Source organism: Bidens hawaiensis, unplaced genomic scaffold (assembly GCF_021521415.1).
Source record: "Bidens hawaiensis isolate Kalapana, Puna unplaced genomic scaffold, B.hawaiensis_p1.1 tig00009959_1, whole genome shotgun sequence".
Lineage (NCBI taxonomy): Eukaryota > Viridiplantae > Streptophyta > Magnoliopsida > Asterales > Asteraceae > Bidens > Bidens hawaiensis.
The window spans coordinates 828,746-854,160 of record NW_027491755.1 but is presented as its reverse complement, the minus strand read 5'-3'; the positions used below and the strand labels follow the sequence as shown (position 1 = coordinate 854,160).

The 25,415-nt window shown below is 39.3% G+C and overlaps 1 pseudogene; it reads right to left on the bottom strand.

The window, feature by feature from the left end:
- Nucleotides 1–518: 518 nt before the first annotated feature.
- LOC143533969 (G-type lectin S-receptor-like serine/threonine-protein kinase At4g27290) lies at nucleotides 519–8,432 on the bottom strand (annotated as a pseudogene).
- Nucleotides 8,433–25,415: the final 16,983 nt, after the last annotated feature.

Here is a 25,415-nt window from a genome sequence, read left to right as displayed (position 1 = left end):
TCGAATGTTGGAAACGGTTATAGCGGGATGGATCTTTGAGTCCATCGTTATGTATCGGGAATGAGAGGAAGAAACAGGGAAGCGAAGAAGGATCGAGAAGGGAGGGAGGGTCACCGGAAAATAACTGGCGGCTAGGGTTGAGGAGAGAAATTTTTTCTTTGATACCATGATAAATATTGAATTGATTGCCTCTCATTCCATTCAATGATACAATATATAGATACAAGGTTTATCCCATATTTTCAGAAGAGATTTGCATGATCACGAGGAGATCAATATCAGTTATAAAACAAGATAAATATAGACAATATATATTCTATTACTTGTGATAACTATGATTTAGATATTCTTTGTAATAACTATCATTTCGAGAGGTAAGAGGAGCTTATGGCTTACATACCTTGACACGAAACTAAATCAGTGATTATCTGGTATTAAGATCTATTGGAACCCCATATACACTAAGTTTTCCCCTTAACAATATGTTGATGTTTCTTTAAATACATTATTATTTGTTATTATCTACCATCCAACATTGAAGTGCTTAGTTCATTGTTAGAACTTATTCCTTGTGAGTTTGCAGTATTTGGAAAACATTCTCCAACGTAAAAACCGGGTTCTTTGGGTGAAGGCAATGCACCCTCACTCCCCAACAGCAGGAGCACGGAAGTCATAGTTGGCCTATCTTCTGGGAGACGTTGAACACACAACAAACCAACATGAATTGATCGTAGAACCTCAGACACATTGAGTGATTCACCTACACACTTAGCAACCAACTCCAATGATCTGCCTTCATTGTGAAGTCTCCATGCCTGTCAACACAAAATTGCATGACTTTAAAACTGTATTCAAATTTATTGTACTTTTTCAAGAAAAAAAAAGCGTTCACTATTATCACAAACCGGCACATCAACATTTGTACACCGCAATCAGGTGAGATTACCTTTTTTTTTAATTTTCTAGAATTTTATTTAAAACATTGTAACCTGATTAACTTTTCAATGGTGACAACAAAAAATAATTATAAAAGAATCCACTGGCTTCTTTGAACTTGCATTTTCAACATTTCCAGACTTACATGTCCCATGAGGTTGTTGTAGTGTTCTTTGTAGACAAATCCTCTATTTTTCTCTCCACAAATGATTTCCAACACCACAACACCAAAGCTATACACGTCTGATTTGATTGAAAATACACCATCTCCAACGTACTTTGGTGCCATGTAGCCACTGTGATGAATCAAAGTTAATGTAAATGATTTACTAGATAAACTGGAATGATGTGAGGGTATGTGAATCTCACTATGTTCCAACCACTCTATTTGTGTTAGCTTCTATCTGATTTCCTTCAAAACTTCTAGCCATTCCGAAATCGGATATCTTTGGGTTCATATCTTTTTCAAGCAAAATATTGTTGACTTTGAGATCTCTGTGTATTATTCTGAGTCGAGAATCCTGGTGAATATACGAAAGTCCTCGAGCAATTCCATTGGTAATGTGGTAACGTGCAGGCCAATCAAGGAGTTCGCTTTGAGTTCTATCAAATATGAAGGAATCAAGGCTTTTGTTTGGCATATATTCATAAACCAACATCTTTTCGGTTTCCTCTATGCAATAACCCAAGAGCTTGACAAGGTTGCGATGTTGTAGTTTAGATATTGAGATCACCTCATTCTTAAACTCGTGAAGTCCTTGACTGGATGTTTTTGCTAGCCATTTAACTGCTATTTCCTTCGCGTCTTCAAGTATACCCTGTAACATAACATAATTAACATGTATCATGTATGTATGTTGCTAAATTGAACATCATATATGTACGTGCTTATCCATTAGATATTTTATCTGATTATTAAACTAATTTATCAAATCATACAACCATATAATAAATTCTGGAAGTTAAGGCATGAAGTGTGTCTAACAAGTATGTTGCAACGGTTCTGATCTGATCACTTCACGTATTCTTAGCGGTTTTTTGCATTAATTAGTTAACTTATACTAAGAATTATCTTATAAAACTTTAGTAACACATGAATGTTATAAGTACCTTGTAAACAGGGCCAAAACCGCCCTCACCAAGTTTGTTATTCGTTGAAAAATTGTTTGTAACTTTAAGTAAAGTAGACCAGCTAAACGATTGTAGCTCTTGATCTTCGTCATCACTTCTATTTTCAGGATCATGTCCAAACTTGTTTTTGGTGTCCCTGTTAAGTGGGCCATTCTTTTAAAACAGGATGTACCGGGTACATATATGCGATAACAGGTTTAATTTATGCAAGTTAAATACTATTTGGACCAAATTTAAACTGTATTTATGTTAATAAAACACGTGTTCAAACTTCATACCTCGTTGATGTTGCTTCTTCCTATTTAAACAATACAGTAAGCATCTTGAAAGTAAAATAACCAAAATCACAAATGCTATGGGGACCATTACAATTACTAGTACTCTTATCCGTCCGCTAGAGCTTTTCCTATTTTCTGTTGCACTTGAAATGTTCCTGTCTGCACCAAGATATAATCTTCATGTGAAGATGTATTTATTCTATGAAGATAATAACGAAAATTAAATAAAAATATTGTTTTGATATACCTAGCTCGGAGGTTGGCATTCGAACATAGAGAGTGTCACCGTTTTCAGCAAACGTTCTAATATCAATTAGGTCACCAAACCATACGGGTCCTGAGATATTCGAATTTGCGTAAGCACTACACGAACAATTGCTTTTGCACATCTTCTCACATTCCACAAGGGTCATGGTCTGGTTATACCAAGACCACCGAGTGTCGGGTAACTTCAGGTTAGAATATTTGATGAACCCGTCCCCAGGTCCACAATCCAAAGGGATAGTTCGTCGGCACCCTTGTGACAAATCTGGAGATGTGGGTTCAGACCCCTTTAAACATTCACAAACCGGGGAGTTTTCAATATTGCACCTCCCAAACGGTCCGCACACATTATACCAATCACATTGATTGCTTCTGGGGCTAAATAAAGGGTCCATTGTTGTTTGTCGTCAGTCCATAACAAGCGCTCTAAACGACCGTTTGGGTGTAACACCAACCGCATTAAATATGAAGTATTTATAAGCTCATACTGGTAATACATTTCTCTTTGATTAATAATAAAGGTGTAGTTGTAAATCGGGTTTGGTCTCAAATTTGGGAATCCCATAGACCTGAGTCCGTTCCATGGACCTGCCCGGAACTTTATGTCTTGGCCGTCCGTCAGGATCGCCTGAGGATACCTCTGGTATCAATCCAATAAGAAAAATTACCTGTAGCCGGATCATCGTCGGATTTCCATGACGTGAAGCGCCTGTCAAACCCTGTAACCAAATTCATACCAAGCTTCATTCCAGGAAGAAAAGTGCCTGTCAGAAAGTCGAAACTTTGCCATATGTGATTTTCTTGATATATGTCATCACCTTCCTCGTAAATTATAAGGTTGCCCGTATCTAGAAGCTGACTAATCGGATTCCTCACTGATGCCGTGCTTGATGAGTTCGCTGATGACCATAGGATGTTGCCCGTTGTGGTGTCCCGGATAGCTAAAACTCCCTAAAGGGTGAGAGTTAGCTCACCCGAGGTGTGCGTGAGTGGTGCATCCCTGTTGGCTACACATACAACTGTTTGGTACGATCTTTTCTTGTACCAAATTCCGACATAATGGTTCATGGAGTTGTCGGGGCTAAAGAAACCAAGTTCGAAGGTTTCTTGTGGTGAAACGATGGTATCATTATATCTAATGATTTGGTTTGGAGATATGGTGTCTGCGCCAAAGGTAAGAGATACTGATACATAAAGCACAACAAAGAAGCCAAAGATGAACTTGGTGTTAGTCATTCTTGTTTCCGCCAATAACGTATCAATAAACACACATTTACAATTTTGTTTTTTGAAATAAGAACAGTTTGATTCTATACAGAAAACTAAATACAAAACATGACTATTTTAGATGGTCCCGTGTAATATCAGTTAAGCATAGATATTATTTCTCTGAAACGAAATATAATATTGTATTTCATTCAAACTAATTAATGTCTGGTCACGAATGACTCAATTGAGTGGTTATTAATTCAAAGTTGGTGCAAATTAGACCTGGTCATGTATCTTTCTCAGTTTTGTTGGTTATATTTTGATATAGTCAAGGAACGTTAAATTCCTACTATACCTTTTGTGTGTGTGCCATCACTCTTTTTCATGTTGTCATACATTCGCCATACGAGTCATTTAAGTCTCACACAACTCGTATGATGGGTGTTTGAATAGCTCAAAGGATGTGTGAACAACCAAAACCTTTAGTCGATCATTAGTACTTTCTGGAGTCAAATAAGTAACATGTTTGTTATCAGAGTGGTGTTAGCATGATCCTGTTTCTTTATTATTTTTTTAGTATGTAATCTCTTCCAGTTAAGGGTGGCAAATCCCAGAACAACGTGTACACAACACAAGAAAACATACTCCGTTTTGTTAAACTAGTCAACCTAGCTAAATGCACACACTTTGTTTTACAAAGAAAATTAAAGATTTTAACTTACAAGTGTTAAACTAGTCAACCTAGCTAAACGCACACACTTTGTTTAATAAATGGGTTAATCTAAAATGACTTGTTTAACTAGTGAGTTCACCTACCATATGATGAAGGGTTTAGAAAATGTTTCATTTAGATTTGACTATTTGAGAGATGAAAAGTGTTATATTTGAAGTTAAATATTTTGTTATTTGTTTTTCAATATTTCCTCTAAATTTTTGAGAATGTGTTGTTTTATGTGTAACCGTAAAATGGACATGAACTACTTCACATGAGTAATGATTTTAACTTATAAGTGTGTAACAGTTAAGCTATCGCCGCATCATAATATTGTCTGTTTTGCCCGGAACGTATCTCCATCACCTTATGGATTTGCTTTTGGTTACTCAAGTGAAGACTTTCAAGAGGTCACCCATCCTGATACTACATTCACCCAAGCACGCTTAACTGTAGAATTCTCCTCTCATCCAATACTATTAAACACCCAAAACGCGTTTAAATGGGGAAGGTATCCACCTCCTTATAAAGAAGTTTGGTTCTCCTCCCTAACTGATGTGGGATGACACAAAGGGACCGCTACGTGTACTTATAATAATAATAACTAGGTTATTGACCAATGCACGACATGGACGAAAATATAGAAATCGTCAAGTAAACACATATATAATTTCAAACGATAAGTTAATTTTTAATATATTTCTTGAGACTGTAACATGATTTTTAATTGCAATTCATATTCATACGTAAACAAAGTATTAAAATACAAACTTACAAAGAATGACCTAAGAAAGGTGCTTGTTGAGTAAGGCCAGCATTCTTCGAAAGCTTGAGCGCTTCTTTCTCATATCGGTCATTTATATAGTTAGAATGTTTACAAAGAAAATTAAAGACTTTAAAATAAACCTTAAAAAATATCATTAACTGAAAACAAACAAAGTTCATGTCACACGCAGTCTTAGGGCCTAGGCGTGTGACCACAAGTTGGTACTTGTTTTGTAAACATACCAGAGTTTATAGGTTAATTTTAGCGGAATACTTTAGGTTTGCATATAATATTAATTTACATTGAAAATTTACTTGGGAATTAAATACCCAAGTATTAGTTTACAAAATATATGTTTCACATTACAAGGATTTTAGTTTATCAAAAACGGAGCCATCTTGTACGCGCTTCTATCTTCATTAAGACTTCAATCCTTGTTATTGCTACTTATGCTTAATTACCCGCAATGAGTTGGAAAAATACGTCAGTTATATGCTGGTGAACACGTATGACTCTATAAAACATTTGAATGACATTACAATACAAATATAGTTTTCTCGACAAGCTCAGCGGAAGCTTTTCTACTTCCGGTATATTTCTACTTCTGGTATACACACACAATTATTCCCGAGCCACATAGCCCTTAATGGGAAACTAGTTATGACCGTTAGCCCGCGGCCACGTAGGCTTTGACTGATTAGGCTGAAAAGTTATGTTTGGATCCAGACACATATGTATTCGATCTGAGTTGATTTTATTTTCTACTTTGTATTATAACGTTTTAGAGATCATGTAATCTCATGTAAACATTGACTGGCTCGTTAAGACAAAAACCCATCCATCTTATTGAGTATAAATATGTTTTGACTGACTGTAAAAGGTTAACGTATTCACCTGTACCGTCGGTGTAGGAAAAACTCGTCTGTGAATGATTGAGAATGGTATTTAACCTATGCATAAATAGGTTTGTATAAACATCTGAATGGTGTTTTGATTAAGCTATAACTCTTAAGCTTCACCTTGAAATCGTTTATGTTTGATTGTGAATGAACACACTTAGTTTTTTATTGTGACGTTTGATGTAGCATGCTTTGGCTTAATAGGTTATAACACGTTGGTAAGTTTCTCCAGGTAAGTAAACTGGTCCCTCGGTTTATTGGGATTTGTACGAATTACTTTTCCTTAGGCAAGAAACTTATTACTAGTGATATTACCCTTACAGTTACTACATGTCCGTCAAAATATATCTTTGGTTAACATTACTTTGCTATGAAGTAACGTTTATGAAAACTCATTTTATGAATGTGAATGTTTTACAAAATACTTTCAAGGTTAAAGGCCATAGCCTCGATTGATTGTCTAAGCTATAAATTGAATAACTTAAACATAACTCCTACCTTTACAATGATAATAAGAAAAAGGCAGGATCTTGAAATACTTTCTTATATGATTATTACTAGATTATGACTTCGTTTCTTGCACGAACTTTGAGAAAATGGCACATCAGCTCACTACGGTAATAGGGCACGTTCTCCTATGCTAAGTGTGTGAAAATTAAGGTGAAAGTGGGATGAAATATGGCACATCGACTTACATCAGCAATAGGGCACGTTCTCATGGGCTGAGCCATCGTGTATCGCTAAGCTTCCGAAATATGGGTTTGTGTACAAGGCCATCGCGCTACGCGATGGGATTATGTTTGCCCCGTCGCGTATCGCGATGGGTGTAGTTTTCAGAATATTCAATTTTAGTCCCTATGCTTTACGAGTTAGTTTATTTGGCTAAAATCTTATAGGGTTATAGACACAATGTTACATCCTCCCCACCTTTTGAATTATCTCGTCCTCGAGATTTATTGGAATAAATATGCATAGTTCTTCTTCATTTCTGACTCGAGCTCCCACATATACTCGGGTCCTCGTCTTGAATCCCATTTGACTTTTACAAGCTTGAGACGTTTATGCTTGAGGAACTTGATCATGCTATCTTCTATTTGAATTGGTGTTCTATAAACTTAAGCTTTTCGTTGATTTTAACATCTTTTAATGGCATGGCAAGAGTTTCGTCGACCAAACACTTGCGTAGATTGGATACGCGAAACACGTCGTGAATGCCTTTCATTTCATCGGGTAACTCTAGCCGGTAGGCAACTGGTCTGATTCTATCAAGTATCTTAAATGGTCCAACAAAGCGTGGACTTAGTTTCCCCTATTTCCCAAATCGTACTACACCTTTCCAAGGTTATACCTTCAACAAAACTATATCTCCTTCTTTGAACTCTAATGGCTTGCGGCGAACATCCGCATAGCTCTTTTGTCTATCTCTTGCTGCCTTCAATCGTTCACGGATTTGTATAACTTGATCAGTGGTTCTTTGAACAATTTCGGGTCCTGACAACTGACTATGACCTGTTTCAGACCAACATACATGTGTTATACACTTCCATCCATATAGCTTCAAATGGTGCCATGTGGATACTCATATGATAACTATTGTTATACGAGAATTCCAATAAATCAAGATCAGTGTCCCAACTTCCTCCTAAGTCGATGACACAAGCACAAAGCATATCTTCTAATGTTTGAATCGTACGTTCACTTTGTCCATCATTTTGGGGATGGTATGCAGTACTTAAGTTTAATCGAGTCCCCATTGCCATTTAAAAGCTTGACCAAAAATTTGAAGTGAAACGGCTATCTCTATCGTAAATTATGGATAGTGGCGTACCATGTAAATATACTATGTTTTCAAGGTATAATTGTGCTAACTTTTCCATGCTAAACGTTTCTTGTATCGGAATAAAATGAGCAGACTTAGTAAGTCTATCTACAATAATCCAGATTGCATCATTCTGGCGAGAAGTTTTAGGTAACTTCATGATGAAATCCATGGTTATCATATCCCAATTCCATATTGGTATTTCGGGTTGTTGTAATAATCCTAACGACTTTTGATGTTCGGCTTTTACTTTGGAGCACGTCAGGCATTTGGCTACATACAAAGCTATATCTTTATTCATACCAATCCACCAATAATCATCTTTCAGATTGTGATACATCTTATCATTTCCCGGATGCATCAAGTATTTGGACTTATGAGCTTCTTCAAGAATCTTGTCTCTTAAATTCCCAACCATTGGTACCCAGATCCTAGTACCAAGTCTAAGTATTTCGTCATTTCCTTTGACCAGTTGATCGATTTTACCGTTCTCTTTTTCGGCTTTAATGTTTCCTTCTTACAGTGCTATCTTCTAAGCCTCTTTGATCTGACTAGCTAAATCTATTTTAAGTTCCAATATAAGAGCTCGGACTTCTTTAGCTTTTCATGTTCCTTTCTACTTAAGGCGTCAGCCACAACATTTGCCTTTCCTTCATGGTATATGAACTCACAGTCGTAATCATTAAGTGTTTTTATCCAACGCCTTTGCCTCATATTCAATTATTTTTTGTCAAATATATGCTTCAAACTTTTGTGGTCAGTGTATACTATGAATTTTACACCAAACAGATAGTGTCGCCATTACTTCGATGCGAAGATTATAGCGCCTAATTCAAGGTCGTGACTGGAATCTTCTCGTGAACTTTTAATTGTCTTGAAGCATAAGCAATTACTTTATTTCCTTGCATCAAAACACAACCCATTCCTGTGTGCGAAGCATCACAGTATATGGTAAAATTATCTAATCCTTCTAGCAAATCCAAGATAGGTGCATTAGTTAACTTTTGTTTAAGTGTTTCGAATGCTTCCTCTTGTTTCGGTCCCCATTCAAACTAAATCGATTTCCTTATGAGTGAAGTTAATGGGACAACTATTCTAAAGAAATCTTGTATGAATCTTCGATAATATCCAGCTAACCCTATAAAACTTCTGAATTGAGTTGGTGTCTTGGGTTTCTCCCATTTGGTGATGGCTTCTATTTTAGCTGGATCCACTTGAATACCCTTTTCGTTAAAAACATGACCAAGAAATTGAACTTCGGACAACCAAAATTAACATTTAGAGAATTTGGCGTACAACTTCTCATTTCTTAGGGTCTCCAGTATGATTTTGAGGTGAACTTGATGATTGTCTTTGGATTTTGAATAAACAAGAATGTCATCAATGAAGACGATAACAAACTTGTCAAGATATGGTTTACAAATACGATTCATCATGTCCATGAAAGCTTCCGGAGCATTAGTGAGTCCAAAAGGCATCACTGTGAACTCATAATGTCCGTAGCGGGTTCTAAATGCGGTTTTAGGGATATCTTCCTCTTGTACTTTAAATTTATGGTAACCCTATCTAAGATCAATCTTTGAAAAACAACTTGCTCCTTAGAGTTGATCAAACAAATTGTCGATTCTTGAAAGTGGATACTTGTTCTTAATCGTAACTTTATTAAGCTCTCTATAATCTATACACATCCTCATCAATCCGTCTTTCTTCTTCACAAACAAAATTGGAGCTCCCCATGGCGATTAACTTGGTCGTATAAATCCTTTTTCCAAAAGCTCATCTAACTATTTTTCAGTTCTTTCATCTCTGTGGGTGCTAGTCTATAGGGAGACTTAGGCATTGGTGACGTTCCTGGTATAAGATCGATTCTAAATTCTACCTCTCTATCTGGCGGGGATCCTGGTAACTCATCAGGAAACACATCTTGGAATTCGGATACGATTGGTACTTCTTCCATTTTCTTGGGTTCAGGTTCTTTAGTTACATAGGCCATGAATGCAAGGCATCCTTTACCTAAGCAACTACTTGCATTTATCTTAGAAATTATTCCTACTTTTCCTGCTTCTTTATCTTTAGTGATACGAATGGTTTTATTGTTAGACGTTCGAATTTCAATGGATCTATCATTACATAAGATACGGGATTGATTAGAAGATAACCAGTCCATACCTAGAACTGCATCAAAACCTGCCAATGTCATAGGTGACAATCGTATAGGTATGACGTGATCGGCTAACGAAATAGTCGCATTATTTAAGGCTTCGGTTATTCTGCTTACATTTCCATCAGCAGTTTCGACTTCATAATGTTTATTCCATCAGCAGTTTCGACTTCATAACTAAAGGCTCATTTAATAGACTACAAAATTTATAATCAATAAAACTTTGGTTCGCACCTGAGTCAAATAAAACCCTAGCATAAACATTATTAATAGGAAATGTACCGGTGATCACGTTCGGTATGTCAGCTGCCTTTTGAGTGTCTAGCATGAAGACACGAGCGTTTCCCTTCTTGGTATCGGTCTTGGCACCGCTGCCACTTGCACCAGCCATCCTCGGCTTCTTCTTCGGACATTCGTTACTAAAATGCCCCTTTTCACCACAGTCAAAACATACCACTGCTTTCCTCTTGCAGTCGGCTTCAACATGTCCTGGTCTCTTGCAGAAATTACATGTGATGGTATTAGCAAGTCGAAGACATCTACCGAAATGTCTTCTTCCGCAAGATTTGCAAACAGGGCGATTATACACAAACGCCCCTTCTCTCTTCTTCTCAACTGGCGTGTAAGGCCCCGTTAGCGGTGCCTCACATTTGGACGTTGGATTTACTCATAAACGCGGTTCTAAATATCAGAGTTAATTAAAAACTTTCGCGGAAATAATAAAACTAAACCATTCGTTACAAACATCCATATTTTTGTCTTTTAAAACATAACTTAAATTATAGAAATATACATCATAGCAAAATCCTCAGATTCCAGCTCCGTCCAACCCTGCCATGTGTCCTCCTCAAGCTAACTGCCTCATTCTACTCACCTGCGTGCATACTAAAAGTCAACTACGCTGAGTGAGTTCTAGTTAATACAATCAACATACAATACGTTCTTATATTACATACTTGTCCTTCTTTACTTTCTTTCATACCTACGTAAGTATATAATTTCATTCTTACTTTCATACCTCATATTTTATCTTTCTTTACATACATACTTAAACATTTTAAAGAGCCTTTCGCCCTATAACCTCACATATATTATTAGGGTCTGCCACCCTTAAAGAGCCTTTTGCCCTATAATCTCACAGAAATTATTAGGGTCTGCCACCCTTAAAGAGCCTTTCGCCCTATAACCTCACAGAAATTATTAGGGTATGCCACCCTTAAAGAGCCTTTCGCCCTATAACCTCACAGAAATTATTAGGGTCTGCCACCCTTCTTCACAGATATTATTAGGGTCTGCCACCCTTTACCATAAATTCCTTCATATCATAATTTCCTTTTAATTTATATATTTTACATACTTTCTTTCATCCTCATATTCTATAACGTACATACTTCATACATACAACTTATATATAAACAATCACATCATCTAACTATCTCCTGACAGTACATGCAATATCCGAAGATCGTTCATGTACCGTCAAGCGTTCTTTTATAACATACACATATATCATAATAGGTATACACTTACCACTTAAGGTAAGTGTATTAACTAATCACATCGAGTATGCACACATCCCCGAAAACATAACAAGGAATGCGGCTAGAAACTCACCTGGATCCTGTTGCGTTCGCCGTTAATTGTTATTCCCTTCTTTAACTGTGCCCGGCTAACTGTTAAATATATATATGTTATTTAACCGTATAACCAATTAAGTTGGTATTTTAGTTTACCAACGGTCTTCCTAAGTTGGGCTAGTTTGTTTAGTTCATGACAATGGGCTAGTTTATCTTAAATTATATATATGGGCTTAAAATTTGTGGACTTATTTAATTCAGGCCTAACTGTTCACCATCAAGGCCCAACTAGACTTAGACCCAAGGCCCAACAGAGAACTGTGTGGCCGAGAACCCAAGACATAGAACCCTTATGCTGACCGAGAACTCTCATATTTGGCCGAGATCATTGACCGAGAACCTTTGCTTTGACTGAAATCCATACTTAACCAAGAACCCGTGTTTTCAGCCGAGAACCCTGACTGAGAACACATAGACCGAGAACTCTGGTCTGTTTTCCAGATCATATTTTACTACCCTATTCGATCCTACTCCGCCATGGTAGTTTATTGATGATCCATGACAGGATTTTAACACCCTTTTTCTACCCTTTTAACCGCTTAACATCGTCCCACTATCAAGATTTGCCCGTTTCTAGCATAAAGCTTGAACCTTTATCATAAAAACGTTCTTTAGTCTAGACCTAGTGGTTCCTTCGTGAACGTAGTTAACCATATGTCCATTAAGTCCATTTTGATCATCAAGTTTGCATTTTTATGAGACATCTAGACCAGGTCTACTCTAGGGTTAAGTTCCATGACAAACCGTTCACCAAAACATAACCTAAAGATTAAACTACTTAAAACCCAGTTCTCGGTCTTCAAGTATCTGAAGAATGAATCACTTGATGATATCATCACTAGATATTATCATCTGATGACAGAACTCAGCAATTATTTGATTACTTACAAAGAAGATGAGATTGTTGAAAAGCTTCTTGATGCTCTCCCACCGAAATGGGAGATGTACACTGTGTTGATGAGAGAAGACAAAGACTTTGCCGACTATGATTTGGAAACGGCAGTAAACAAGCTACGAACTTTTGAACTAAACATGGTTCGAAAAGAGACACCTACTGATCAGGTTCAAGATCCAGGAATGTATGGTGCCAAGGTTAATACAAGTTCACGTTCGAAGTCTGATTCGTCTGCTTACTACTCAAAGGGAGAGTCGGGCGCTAACTCAACACATGAAGGTCATGTATCTCTCAACATGAATGGTGATGTATGCTTTGCAGCTGGAGGATCAAATGCTTCTAACCCTCAAGCAACCAAGAGTAGTTTTTCCCCAGGTGTTTCGAACAACAACTACTCAAGGATGCCCATGAGTGTTAAATCTGCTGAACAGCAGTTTGCTCTCTATGCATCCTTCATTGCTTCGTATGAAAATTACATTCAGGGTAAGATTGTTGATCCTGCGACTTTGGATGAAGATTATGATCAGATCGATGCTGATGATCTGGAAGAGATGGATCTGCAGTGGCAGATGGCGATGATTGTGAGAAGGGTTAAGAGGTTTATGAAGAAGACAGGAAGGAAGTTTGTTGGTGAGAGACCGGGTTTTGACAAGTCAAAGGTGCGCTGTTACAACTGTCAGCATAATGACCACTTTGCGAATGAGTGCACGAATGAGAGAGTTGAACGTAGTCAGAACAGGTCGACACACCAGAATGGGGGTGGTAATGATAATAGAGCCATGATTTCCAGACAGAATGGGGAATATAACTGGAATCTGCACGTTGAAGAAGTTTTCGAACAGGCAAATATGGCGAATATCGAAACTGCAGATACTGAGGAAGTGACTGGCGAAAGTGAAGCTTACATGGCAGAGGCTCAAAATGAAGCTTGTATGGCAGATGTGAAAGATCAGCTCACCGAGGTAAGTACTAAACTCCCTTGCACTAAGTGTGAAAATCTGTCTGAACAATTGACAACTATAACTGATCAGTATGTTAGTTTGGATGCTCAATTTAAAACCTTAAAAGAAGAACATCATTTCACTAAAGCTAGAGAAAATAGTTATAAAGTAAAAATAAAAGCTAGTGAAAAAGATATTAGAAGTCTAAAAGCAAATCTAGCTGAAAAAATTAAAGTAATTGATCTGAGCATTGAAGTGTTAGAAGAAAAAACCAAACTAATAGCTGAAAGGGATAAACAGATAGCTGATCATCAGGTGAGAGTGGTGGAACTAAACAGGAAACTTGAGAAATTCAGAAATTCCACCGCTATACTTGATCACCTCGTTAGTGATCAAGGTTCCCCAGTTAAAAGGGGAGGAATTGGTTATCATGAAGTTCCACCACCTTTCAATCATAATTACACTTATGATCCTAGTAATCAGAAATCTGTTGATGTTGATTATAGTCAGACAGTTCCGGTTAAGGTAACTATTAAAGATCCAGAAGTTAGTAAAGGCGAAACGAGTAAGCCTGTGTCTAATGTGAAAATTTCTGTGCCTAGTCATGTCTCATCTAACTCGGACAAGTCTTCCGAGTCGAGTGAGACAAAACAAGAGGCAGTGTTACCAAAAAGTGGGGAGAAACATAAAACAACTGAAAAGAAATCTCCACTAAACCCGTATGTCCCACCTTATGTGAGACAAACGGGCAGTAATACAGCCTCAACATCTAAAACAACTATGGAAAAGAAAGTTGAACACAGGAGTTGTTTCAGATGTAATCAATTAGGACACCTAATTGCTGATTGCCCTCTGAAGCAGAGATTCAGAGGTGTGAGGCCTTCAAAAACTGAAAACATAACTAACTGTAATTACAATAGTGGTAAAACTGAAAACTCATCAAAGTTCAAAAATTGGTCTAATTCAGGTTTTCAAAGAAATAGATCTCAGTTTTTCACTACTAACAACCAAACCATAAGTAATAATTCATTTAAATCACGATGGTTTGGATGGCCTCATAGTCAATCTCCAAGAAGGTATCCGCTCAGGACTTACAGAAATTATTCTGATGCTAACTTTGGACAGCCTAGGTACAGGATGTATCGACCCAAGACCAAGAGGTCTTGGGTCCCCAGATTTTAACCCTCTGCTTTAATTGTGCAGGAACAGTTGAACAGGGCTGCAAACAATCTATGGGTTGTGGATAGCGGCTGTTCCCGGCACATGACGGGTAACAAGAATTTGTTACACGAATGGAAACCTATTCAAGGAGGAAGAGTGAGTTTCGCTGGAGAGAGCGGTGGAAGGATCACAGGAATTGGGACTGTGACGAATGGAAAGATGACTTTAGAGAAAGTGAACTTTGTTGAAGAATTGAAGCACAATCTGCTGAGTGTTTCGCAGATCTGTGACAAGGATTACACCATGCATTTTACCAAGAATGAGGCGATTGTGTTGCATCCTGGTTTTAAGATACCCGAGGATTGGATTGTTATGAGGGCTCCAAGAGAGAAGACTACGTATATCATGGACATGAGGTCGACTGAAATGGCCACAGAAGAATCGTGTCTTTTTTCGAAAGCGACTGAATCGGAGTCTGAATTATGGCATAGGAGAATGGGGCATATTCATCTTCGGAAGATGAACTACATTGTCAAGAATGGGTTGGTGTTGGGTGTTCCCTTGAAGAATTTCAACTTCGAAGACCAATGCTTATCATGCAAGAAGGGAAAGCAACACAAGAAATCCCATCACACCAAGAAGATTAATTCTATAGTCAGCTCCCTACAACTACTTCACATGGATCTCTTCGGTCCAGTGAATGTAAAAAGTCTAGGAGGAACATCTTACTGCTTGGTGATCACTGATGATTTCTCTAGATATTCCTGGGTATATTTCCTGAAGTCAAAGGATGAAACTGTTCAGATGGTAAAGAATTTGATTACCAAGGTTGAGAATATCATGGGAAAAAGGGTTAAGTACATCAGAAGTGACAATGGGACTGAGTTCAAGAATTATGAGATGGAGATCTTCTGCTTACAGAAGGGGATTGAACACCAGTACAGCGCTCCGTATACACCGCAACAAAATGGAGTGGCTGAGAGGAAGAACAAAACTTTAATTGAAGGAGCCAGAACCATGCTGGCTGATTCGAAACTTCCCGTGGTGTTCTGGGCTGAAGCAGTTGCAACAGCCTGTTATATCCTTAATAGAGTGTTAACTGTTAAAAGATTAAATAAAACCTGTTATGAACTTATGCATGGGAGAAAGCCCAACTTGAGTGGTCTTGAACCATTCGGGTCACCGTGTTCGATATTAAAGACCAATTCTAAATTTGGTGAAGTAGCCGACGAAGGAATCTTAGTCGGATACGTTGTTGGGACTCCCAACAGACGGGTCTTTAATACATCGACCAGCAAGGTTGAGGTGGTGTGTAACACTGATATCACAAGTTACAAATCACCAAAACCAAGCACGGGACCCGCCGCGGTTTTCGACTATGATAGACTTTTTAAATCTTTTAACATGCCTTATTTGGATTTTGCAGAAGTTGAGGAAAGAATTGCTACGAAGATGATATGCGATGAGGAAGACACTTTGGTGCAACGACCACAGTATGATGAATGTCAGCCTTCCTCGTCAAATGCTGTCAATACCCCTGCTGCCTCTACTGAAGAGGAATTCATCAATCCGTTTCACTCTCAACATCATTCACCCATTGATGAGCTATCTTCAAACTTGGAAGATAATCTGAATGTCATTTCGGTTCCGACTACGAGAATTCACAAAAATCATCCTCTGGAAAATGTGATAGGTGATCTGTCCGATGGTGTACAAACAAGACAAAGCTTGAATGAGCACACCTGTGTTTACACAAGCATTAAAGAATCAGGCATAATCAACGAATGCTTGTACACCTGCTTTATCAGCCAGATTGAACCAAAGAACTATCAAATGGCTCTCAAGGACAGCTCGTGGGTCGAAGCCATGCAAGAAGAATTAGCCCAGTTTAAGAAGATGGAGGTATGGAACTTGGTTGCAAAACCAAGGAATGTGCATGCGATTAGCACAAAATGGGTCTTCAAATGCAAGAGAGATGAGAAAGGGATTGTTATCAGGAACAAGGCGAGGCTGGTTGTTAAAGGCTTTAATCAGCAAGAGGGGATTGATTACAATGAGGTGTTTGCTCCTGTGGCAAGATTGGAAGCCATTCGGCTGTTTTTGGCATTTGCTGCTCATAAGGAGATGAAGGTTTTTCAGTTAGATGTGAAGAGTGCGTTCCTAAATGGTAAAGTCGATGAGGTTGTGTACGTTGAGCAACCTCCGGGTTTTCCTGACCCTGACTTTCCCGATCACGTGTACAAGCTAAGTAAAGCGCTGTATGGACTACATCAGGCACCTCGAGCCTGGTACTCAACGTTATCCGACTACTTGCTTGAGAATGAGTTTGAAAGAGGTAAGATTGATAGCACATTGTTCTTCAAGAGAAAAGGGAGCGAATTTCTACTGGTGCAAGTCTACGTGGACGACATTATCTTTGCTGCATCAAAGGTCGCCATGTGTCAGGAGTTTGAGGCCGTCATGAAGAAGATATTTGAAATGAGTACTATGGGTGAACTAACTTTCTTTTTAGGACTGCAGGTTGATCAGAAAAAAGATGGTATGTTCATTCATCAGACGAAGTATGTCCATGATGTTCTCAAACGTTTCAAGATGGAGGACAGCACTCCATACGATACTCCAGTCTGCGTCAACCACAAATTGGGTGCTGAGTCAGACAACGATGCAGACGTGGACCCTACCCAATATCGGGCTATAATAGGTTCTTTAATGTACTTAACTGCTTCTAGGCCTGATATAATGTTTGCTGTTTGTCTTTGTGCTCGCTTTCAGGCAAACCCAAAGGAATCTCACTTGAAGGGTGCGAAGAGGATTCTACGGTATCTCAAAGGCAAGCCTAAGCTGGGGTTGTGGTACACGAGAGGAGGAGACTTGGAGTTGGTCGCCTACACAGATTCTGATTATGGAGGATGCAATCAGAGTCGGAAGTCTACAACTGGTGGATGTCAGTTTCTTGGTGGCAGACTAATGTCCTGGCAATGCAAGAATCAGACCTCAGTCGCAATTTCAACCTGTGAAGCAGAATACATGGAAGCATCCAACTGCTGCTCCCAGGTTCTTTGGATTCAACAACAGTTGCGCGATTATGGTCTGAATTTTACTCTTACTCCTATTTGCATTGATAACACTGCTGCTATCTCAGTAACTAACAATCCCGTTAAGCACAGTAAAACTAAACACATTGACATACGTCATCATTTTATACGGGATTGTGCTGAGAAGAAATTGATTGAGCTTGAAAAGGTTGATACGCTAGATAATTTCGCTGACTTGTTTACGAAAGCGTTTGACAAAACTAGATTTCAAAACCTTGTTGAGCTGAATGGGATGATCAATCCCGAGTAACCATGCTTTATGTTTTTGTTTTAAAAAAAAAACGTCACTATCGCTTAGAATTATGTCGGTTGCCTCAGTTTGAAGGACATATCTTCGGATATGTTTGGTCCTCATTTCTACTTGTAGAATATGAGGATAGCCATTAACCAGATGACTGAAAGTGACCGGGGCGGTTTATGATGTGTTTTCATTCTTTCGCTGAAAATTAGTCGATCATACTTAGTTCGAAGGACACATACTTGTATGTGGTCGGTCCAGCTGATCCATTGGATCTTCGGGATAGCCGTTTACCTGAAAACTTCAATTTGATCGGGGCGATTGAAGTTAAAAATTTTCCGGGAGATGAAATTATTTTTCAAGTCTACTACTTCGTATGAAGTACCTTTACTATGTTTAACAGAAAATTGATCCAACCTTGGAAAGTGATAGATATACTGATTCTGTGTGCTTAACTAGTGAAGTTATAAGGCCTAAAAGACTTTAGAACAGTCATTGTATGTCATGGTAGCTTTTTATGGTGCGTAAAAGTAGAAGTGATACTAACTAAATCTACTCGATTTTATGTGGAAACTTCTCATGAGTTGTGCATGTCTCCATATATATCTTTCCGAATGATAGGCAGAAAAGCGATTACCCAGTCATACACGAGCCCGTGAGTGTTCTGATTCCCGTGAAGATAGCGTGTCAAGAAACTGCAGTGATCCAGATTCGGGACTTGCAGTAGTTTATCTGAAGTTGTGTAAATACTTAAAAAAAAAATAAAAATTGAGACATTCTAGAGTTCATAATATTTATACTTCTCAATCAAGGTGTAAGAAAGAGAATGGGAAGCAAAATCTAAAGATCGAAGAGTACTTACTATTTAATCAGACACTACAGGTCGAGGTCAACTCGGGGTGACTTGGGGAGAGCCAAATATGCTTTGAGAATAGATAGGAGGTATCATAATCTCTGAGTTGTTGCCCATTTAAAATTTTGAGCTTAATTGAACATAACCCGTATCACAGAAACGATGAAAACCATTCTAAGTTATTTACCTGCTTACAACCTGTTTCTTTATGTCATAATACAGCTAAACACGGATCTGTGTGACAGTCACATAGTTAGTATGATTCCTGTTCGGATCTTTTCTAAAACATGGTAGTCCCTATCGAGACTGAAATTTGATCCCGTGTATTTTATTTTTAAAATTTTTCTGCTTATGTAGTTGTTTGATTTTATACCTGGTTACTTGGTCTTAATCGTATCATTTAATTCTTTAAAGGTTGTTTTAAAACTTAATTGCAAATTGTTCGAATTATAGGGGTTTGTTTTGAAAATTTTCATATATAGGCGAACTTATCCATAACTTCGCCTGCAATAGGCGAAGTTATCCATAACTTCGTCTGTCAAATTTTGACCCTATATAAAGAAGTTTTAAGGTCAGACATGTTCATTATTTCAAAACCAGCGAACTTATCTCCGAAACCTAAGCGAACTTATCGTATTATCGATCTCAATCATCTGTGTTCATTCTTTTTCGATTCTAATCCGATTAAAGGTGTGTAGGGTTCTATATATCGTATAATCTTTGTCATAGGGTGTTAATCATAGGTCGTATTGACCCGATTCTCGACCTCGTCTTTCGAAACAAATTAAACACCCGATTTCAAACTTGTTATTACGTGGTCGTAATCAATTTGGTCGTCTAGAACTTCATAAAAACATGTTTTACGGAGGCCTTAATCTCCAATTTCACCAACTACACGTCGATTGATTTGTCTAACTGTTTCCGATTCATATTCAGGCGAACTTACAGTTTAGGCGAAGTTATCCATAACTTCGCCTGAGGTTTAAATTCGCCTGACAATTAATTAGGTTACAGTATATGAGGCGATGTTGTGGTTAGGCGAAGTTATCATTAACTTCGCCTGGACCTTTTTACTTAACAGTTAACAGAAGAAGTTCAAGTTGAGGCGAAGTTATTCCCAACTTCGCCCCACCTCTAACTTCGCCTATACAGAATAAATCACAACTTCGCTCATGGTAACAGGCGAACTTGTGATTTGCGTTGACGTGTATCTAACTTAGTCTGTTTGATGCAGATATGGCTGCTGTAGGTGGTGCAGGCGGAGATGGCGATGGTGATAACCAGAGACAGTTCTTCCCGGGTCACAACATGTATATAACATTAGACCCGGAGGCGAGCAGAGTTGATGATTTCCGCGAAATCATCACATTCTTACTACGCTCGCGTATATTCCACGCGATCACTACAACACTGCCGATATCCTTGCCCAACATTGAGGATTTTTGGCAGACCGTGGAATATGACTGTAGAGTTGAGCCCCCGGTGATGCACGCAACAGTCAACAATCAGATTGTTCAGTTCTCTTCTGAACAGATCCGGGCGGCTTTACGATTTGGAGATGAGACGAGGGATGAACCGACAGATTTTGTGGCTCCTTTCCGTGATGGAGCGTTTTTGAGGATGGGATACTCTGGTCCCTTGGGGGATACGCAGAGAAGGAAAGGGTTATTACTTGACCAGTGGCGCTTTCTCATGCATGTCATGATTGTATGCATGTCAGGGAGAAAGGCGGGCACTGATGGCATGGGCGCGACCATGCAGTCGGCGATGACTGCTCTGACTTACAACAAGCGATACAGCTTTAGTCAGATGGTCTTTTATGAGATTGATCATCAGAGAAGGGCGATGGCGCGTGAGAGATTCATCATGTATCCAAGATTCCTACAAATGATCTTGAATCATGTTGCTCCAACGCTACCTCAGCGCCGTCCAATCAGATACATTGAAAGTGTGAATAAACGGATCTTCGCCCAATGTAGATCTTCGAGTGCGAGGAGCAAACCTGAGCTCCGTCCTCGCCATACTCCACTGTTTGGGTACTTAATCAACCCAGGGTATGTGCCTGCTCGTGGGGACTAGTTTCGGGACCCGGCACCACAACAGGCAGGAGCACCTCAAGCTATACCTGCTGCTCCTGTTGTGTCACCGGAGGAGAACGTTGACCTTGACGCAGAGTTTGGCGGTCAAGGATTTTTTGACATGGAGAGGGTTGATCCAGAGGAGTATGTGCAAGTCTCGGTTGAGAGGGTGTCGACTGTGAATGTTACTAGGACAGCTGCTACGGTGGCTGGTTCTGATGAGGCAAGAAGGATTTTGGTAACACATGAACGGACTCATGGGAAAAGAAAGAGAACTGATGATGACAGCGAGTCAGACTATGAGGAAGAGGTACAACAGTTAATACGCAGATCAAGAAGGGAACGGATAGGTGCAGGTTCTGGAGCTGGTGAGAGCTCGAGGGTGGTACGTTTCACCCCACCCGCACTGTTCGGTATGACAATGGTTCTCTTATCATTACAGCTTACAAGGCCAAGCGCCACGGACGTTCCCGTGGTGGCTACCTCATCTGCCTTTGGCCTCCCACCAACTTCATTCCAACTACCGACTCCGGAGATCGTTTCATTGCCGCCTCCGACTGTTACTCCAACGGAGGTCGTGGCACATTTTATTGAGTCGACTGTTGTGGCCACTGAAGGGTTATCGGTGACGATACCACCTGCGGTGACGTCTTTGCCTACTTCTGAGGTCCCGATTACATCGGAAATCCCTCCTCAGTACACTCAAGATATATCACATCTGAGGTTTGATTTCGATGCAACTTTATCAGACTCAGAACGAATAGCAGCACTTGAACGGGTCGTGGCAGAACAATCAAAGATAAATCTTATCCAGACCCAGGCTATTCAACGCCTAGTTGCAGGGAATCAGATGCAGTCGTCCCTGCTGGTAGAACATGGAAAAATCATAGATGCTTTGAAGGAGTTCTTGGCATCTCAGGGGGAGACGAGCTGTAAAGGCGATGAGTTGAGGACCAAGAGACGAAATGATAGAGACGATGATCCCAATGCGTCGAAAGATGCAGGTGGTGAGTTGCCAAGAACTGATCAAGCTCTTGGAACTTTCACAACTCAGGGGGAGTCGACAACTGCAGCTGGTGGTGATGATGTGGTGGTAGTGGAGGTTGAGGAGATGGATGATGACTATATAGGTGATGATGATGTACTACCGAGTGATGAGATAGAGAAGATTGGTGCAGAGATGGTGATTGATAATGATATTGAAGAGGGAGAGATAGTAGAGGAGAATGTGGAGCATGAGATACCGCAACTCGAGAACGTAGATAGGAGTCAAGAGATTGGGAATGATGAGACTGAATGGGAAGAGCAGCCTAGATGGAAAGAAGGCTATGCTCAATGGTTTGTAAAAACGAAGAAACCAGCGGTCCCTACAATGTTTAAGAAAAGTTACAACATTAGAGGCTATGCTGAAGCGAGAAAGGGGATTATTTGCTGGATATACGATGAGCAGTTGAGGCTATTTGTTATTAAGAGGTATGATGGTGTTCAGTACTTCAAAAGACTTTTAAGATCGTTGAATACACTGCCAGAATGTGAGGTGAAAGACTTAGCCAGATTGGGATTGATAAACCGAAGTGATGATAATATGGCTAGAGTTATTGGGAAGATTGTTTGGAAGGAAAGTATAAAAGAGAAGAAGTTTGAGCTGTTGAAACCACAAAAGGGAAAACTTATCGAAGACAAAGATCATGGATTGAGAGCAGATGGTAAACCTTGGATGATTATGAAGCATAAGCCGATCCGGTGCCTTAAAGAAGTGCCGATGAAACAGATGCCCAAGGATGTGCTCAAAGATCTAAAGTGTTGGTATGTTGATTATGAAACAGCTGAAGTAGTGATGGAAGACGAAGATGAACAAGAGCTGCTAAGAGTTTATGATCCGATGCATCTAGTGAACTTGTCGCAAGCTGATCTGCAGGTGCTGAATGAGAAGAAAATCTTTTATATTCCTGCTTGGAAAGACGAAGCGAAGAAATATCAAAGAATTGTATCAGTTTGTGTACGCGAAGGAGTTCATGCTTGAAGATGAAGATGCAAGGTCGTTGAAGATTACAAGACACGTGTTTGAAGATAAAGAGGTGAAGCTACTGCCAAGGGGGAGTCTGTTGGTACATGATATCAGTAGTTCAGTGTCTAGTGTCTGTAATTGAGTCGTTTGGATTTGAGTTTGTATGTAAGCGAAGTTGCTAACAAGTTCGCTGATATGGGCGAACTTGTTAGACAAGCGAAGTTAGGGACAACTTCGCCTGAACATGCCAGGAGAAGTTGTCGTGATTATATAAACTTAGGTTACGGCTTAAGTTTTAATTATTCAACGAGAAAATTATTCAGAGAACGAGTCAGAGAGTCCTGTAATCAGTAATTGATATCACGTGTTTAAGGTTGCAATATAACGAGTATTTGTTTATTGTAACGTGTGTTCGATTGTGTTAACTCGTATCGTTTTCTACGCTCGTAACATCTTACGTAGGGATTCCGCACCTACGTAGAACGAGATATCTCGTGTAGATCCGGCTGGGAACCTACAATTTGATTCTCGTCCAGATTCATGTCGATGACATCATTTTTGGATCCACCAGCACTGAGTTGTGTACAAAATTTGAGGGTGTAATGAAGAAGAGGTTTGAAATGAGTTCGCTGGGTGAAATGACAACGTTTCTGGGGCTACAGTTTCGTTAAAGCTCAGAAGGAATTTTACTCCATCAAGGTAAGTACGTTGAGGATATACTAGTAAAGTTTGAGTTTCAAGATTCAAAGAGTGCCAATACTCCTATGGCGGAAAGACCAATATTGTCATTTGATCCTGATGGGAGTCCCGTAGATCAAACATACTACAGATCGATGATCGGGTCTCTGATGTATCTGACAACAAGTCGTCCTGATATTTTGTTTGCAGTCTGCCAGTGTGCTCGGTTCCAGGCTAATCCTAAACTCTCTCATTTAATTGCCGTTAAACATATTTTTAGATATCTGAAGAGACTGTTGGTGCACATTTTGTGGCCGTCGCTTGGCGAATAGTTTAGAATGTTTATGTTGTATGCTGTACACCTAGGTAGTGGTTCACGCTGAAAGTGATCCATTTGAAAGAGCATTTTCAAATGGATACTCATTCGATCGAATGAGTTTCTGATTCGATCGAATGAGTCTGCCATTCGATCGAATAGGACTCATTCGATCGAATGAGTCTGCCATTCGATCGAATAGGACTCATTCGATCGAATGAGTCCTGACCGAATGGCAGCGGGTATAAATACCAGCTTTCAGTCGTGAACAGGTAAGGTTTTAAGGTTTTTGCGTGCCCGGAGCCCAGGTGCTGTCCGGATGAGGGGGGAGGCCATGCTCGACCTCCCCCTGCCATAGATCGTGATTTCAGTGTTTAAACAAGCATGTAATCTTTCGTTTTTATCAATGAAATCGTTTGTTTCGTGTTTGTTTCTGTCCGTCTCTGGTTTTCAAACCTTCCGTCTCGAACGCGCTCGGATCGTCTCGGTCCCGGCTGAGCCAACAATTGGTATCAGAGCCACGGTTACCGCTAGAAAGGTCTAACAACCGATCTAGCAAGCCGAGCTCTTGATTTTCTGCGTTCTGGACGTTAAACTGTTGGTGTGTTCTTCGTGTTCTTCGCGTTTTCTGGGCTGGCGTTGAAGGAGTCGAATCAGTACATTCGATCGAACGAGTTCCCCATTCGATCGAATAGGCCTATTCGATTGACTGATTCGATCGAATCAGTCTTCCCGCTCAAAAGTGTCAAATTCAAACGCAAGTTTTCCCGCCCAGACAGCCTGTTCATTCGATCGAACCAGATGTCTTCATTCGATCGAATCAGTTTGTATTCGATCGAACTGGTTTTCCCGCTCAAAGTGTCAAATTCAAATAGCTGATCGAACCAGTTCTTCATCCGATCGAATATGTGCTTCATCCGATCGAATCTGTGGTTCATTCGACCGAACCAGTTCTCATTCGATCGAACATGTTCCAGACCAAAAAAAAAAAAAAAAAAAAAAAAAAAAAAAAAAAAAAAAAAAAAAAAAAAAAAAAAAAAAAAAGTCTGGAACGCCTGCTTACACGAAAATTTGCCCAAGCCATTTTTATCAGTCGGGAAGTCTTCTGAAAAAGTTTGGCGAAAATAAAATCTTTTTTCGACAAAATTTCCGGGAAATTTTCGGTTAATTGTCGGGTCAGTGATGAAGATTTTTCTGGACATCCTATACATGTTGATCACATTCCAGAAAAAGTTTGGTGACAGTGAAATTTTCACTGATATTTGCCGGCAAAGTCAGAGCGTTTAAATGTTTAACGGTTAAAGCGGCAAATTTGAAGATGAACAAAGCACAATTACCTG